Here is a 3645-nt window from a genome sequence, read left to right on the forward strand (position 1 = left end):
AGACTACATGTATGAGAAAGGAATTTTATTATATTTGAACTACGAATTAATTTGTTTTGGACAGATGGAATATGATAAAAACATGCTAACTATTAATTTCATCATTTATTTAATGAAATATTATATATTTAAATTGAAAACAATGCACCAACCTCCTGATTTCCTTACATTTCTAAAATAACTCTCTGATATAGAACAAGAAATAGCCCTAACAAACGATAATCTCGAACAATTTAATACAACTTATCAGAGATTACTTGGCGGTCAGTTTTGAGCTTCCAGCTTCTCCTTTTTTTATAATTCATTGCTTACTTTAACACTTTTTTGTTTGTTTTCTTTTCATATTGCAAGACAAAAATTACCCATGGTTTAACCACAATTATCACTTATTTCCATGCAGATTGGGTATATTTTAAAGAAAAAAATATTTAAAAAAAAAACATTCCATTGTACGTGCATATACGCAAATAAATTGCAGTGTTATCTTCTTGAAGGAAAAAAATGTTTACAATGTATGTACATGTATAATGTTTTGTTTTTTTAGTGAAATTTAAATAATAAAAAAAGGTCTAAAACATTATAAGGCATATTTCTGTTTTATTTGTTAAAACCATTGTTTGCAAACTAAATACATGTATGTATACAATATATGCTTTTAAAGAAATAAAAAAAAAAGAGTTCAAACCTAATGTGACGAGTCTGTAAGGTAATATGGAATGCAATTAATATTGGATCGTACATGCATATATACCTAGATTCGGTCTTTTCGTACTTAAGCGTGAACAAAAGTTGTCGTTCGTGCGGGTAGGTATTGTTTACTTCCGGTTGTAAATATCGCTAAGCGCGTATATTTAAAAAAAAGTTATCGATTGAAAATATGACTTCTAATAAAATATCGGCGACTTTAATTCCAATAAATATTACAACAAATGTCGAGGATGTCTTAAACTATTTAAAAACTGAAATTCAAACGTTTTAAAGGCCGAACAATGTAAAAATTAGTGGAAACAAGTTGACACTTGCCCAGCGCGTGGTAGATACTATTCGATCGCGGTGTGACATTGTGTCGGATGAGATCATCTATTTTGCACCATCTACTGCTGTTGACGCTCCCAATACAGCTGAGCTCCAGTCAGGATGGACAGGAACTTCTTGCCATTATCTAAAGGTGAAGCTCAGCGACATTGAAAGCTACCTACTCCACAGTAGCCATCGCACAGAAGATGCCGAAAAAAATGAAATGCTACAGGCAATATATAAGCTATGTTAGCGTTTCCGATCGCCAAAATCGCCAAAGGCGATTGAATCTTTCAGCTGGCGATTAAAGTTTAAAATGTGAATGCAAATGGCGATTGCAAAAAAACTGATATTTCTCTATAAGTATATAATATTCCCTACTTTTAAAGAGAACTCGGTACCGATTTCCACATGTAATCGCCATAAAAGCTCCAGTAGCCAATTGTATAAATTTGGATAAATCTTATCCCGCGGATAACTTGTGGTTATCTTCAATATTATGATATCATTTTTGAAGATAACCAAAAGTTATCCGTCGTATAAGAGATATCCAGATTTATACAATTGGCTACAGAGGTGGTAATAGATAGTCCACTGATAATAGATAACCGGATGCCCGTATCGTATATTCAAGCCACTTAACACAGTCATGTATGCTGACAGATGCATCATGGGAACTTTTCGGGTAACTTTCCAGTCCCCAAACTGTGATATTTAACGTCCAATCGGTTACGAGAATGCTTATGGAGGCGGGGTTATATAGCGATTATTATTTTTGATTGACGTCGGTCACAGAGTTTATTAACAATGAATCACAGTTGTAGCATTAATACGTGATATAAAATCCGTAAATAAAGCAGTACATTAAAGGCGGTTTTGGGCATCATCATCACACCTATTTACCGTACTGTAAACAATCATTAATTATGATAAGTTAATTGCAATAGGTGAGCAGTGTAAAATTACTTACGGCTAGTAAGTTGTGAAAAACAAAACCCGTTAATAATTTGATGCAGTAACAAATTAAATCCAGTGCATGTATATTTTATCATGTCTATTTGAAGAACTGATTTACACCGTTTTTCTACAGCCACGTGATAATAACTATTCTCTATGCATTAATACCGGTATGTCATGTAAAACCCGTGTTATAAGAAAGAGCGCGAAATTATTGCTGTCGTCTTATTAAGGGGACTAAATTTCTACAAAGAAGAGTTTATCCACAAATTTATGATTAATTTAATAAGTGAAGGCAGCAAGTATTACTACATTCGATCGAAGTGTTTTCCGTCAATGCAACAAGGGGTATATGCACAATGGATTTTGATGGCCAATCAGAGACCCTTTGAAGTTGTCAAGGCTTACTGCACTTGCCCTGCTGGGTAAGTATACAATTATTCAGGTACTTCATACATAAAGGTTCCGTGAGGAGTGAATTAATATATTTACATTTGCCACTCACCAGGCTCTAAATGAAAACAACAATTGCAATTGCAAATTTCAAACATGTTTATTTAGTAAGTTTATTGTCAATCAAAATACACTTAAAATTTCAATCAACTTGCTAACAAATAACATAATTTTTGTTTAACAAAATGTATATTAGAATGTATTAGAGAATTACGCTATTATAATTTTCTATTATTCTATTATATATATTTGATCAAATTACAATTTAGGTTAGTTTATAGGTATAAACAAGTTTTTTTTTAAATTGCCTTCTACATAAATATTTGCTTATTTGATTATACCATTTCTTGTATTGGAGATAATTTATTTACATTCTCCCTTATAGGTGATTTTATAATCATATATCTCACAAAAAATGAAAACAAAATCTGTGTTTGTGAAACATAATGCCCCCTACTACACTGCTTTGAAGCCATATATTTGACCTATGACCTTGAAGGATATCCTTGACCTTGACCTATCACCACTCAAAATGTGCAGCTTCATGAGATACACATGCATGCCAAATACAGTGTTTCAAGTTGCTATATTGTAAAAGTTATGACCAATGTTAAAGTTGTGAGACAGAATGACAGACAGATTATGCCATAGATTTGAAAAGATCTTAATTGTTTTATTTCAGACGTGGAGAAGATGCACCCACATTGCTGGACTGCTGTTTGCGCTAGAAGGGAGACCACAATCAGATGAGATTGAAGATGCAGCCTGCACGTCAAAACCTTGCCAGTGGAATCAGTCAAGCAAAAAGAAAAAAAAGCAACCAGGCCAGTCGATGAAATAAATTTTAAACGTGTAAGGTATGAGGATTCATTGAAAGTAAAAGAAAAGAAAAAGGCTAAATACAATGTAGACTGCATCTCATTTAGAGACACTTTGTGTTCAAAGCTGGGAAATAACTCCAGGGCTGCATTATTTGACATTTTGCCACCAGCACAAGAACATCATTTTGATGTAGAAAGTTACCTAAATTTATCAAATTTTGAAGAGGTTGAAACTACAAAACACATTGTTCACAAATCTGACGGATACATTGATTAATTAAGTACTTTGAAATGTGAAAATATGTCTAAGTCAGATTTTGACAGTTTTTTGTCCATTTGCACCAATGAAATAATAGATGAAATTGAATCTAGGACAAAAGTTCAACATGAAAACACA

General features: G+C 32.7%; 1 pseudogene; it reads left to right on the top strand.

The window, feature by feature from the left end:
* The first annotated feature begins 877 nt into the window (after positions 1 to 877).
* On the top strand, positions 878 to 3268 carry LOC127859714 (uncharacterized; annotated as a pseudogene).
* Positions 3269 to 3645: the final 377 nt, after the last annotated feature.

This window comes from Dreissena polymorpha, chromosome 15 (genome assembly GCF_020536995.1).
Source record: "Dreissena polymorpha isolate Duluth1 chromosome 15, UMN_Dpol_1.0, whole genome shotgun sequence".
NCBI classification, from domain to species: domain Eukaryota; kingdom Metazoa; phylum Mollusca; class Bivalvia; order Myida; family Dreissenidae; genus Dreissena; species Dreissena polymorpha.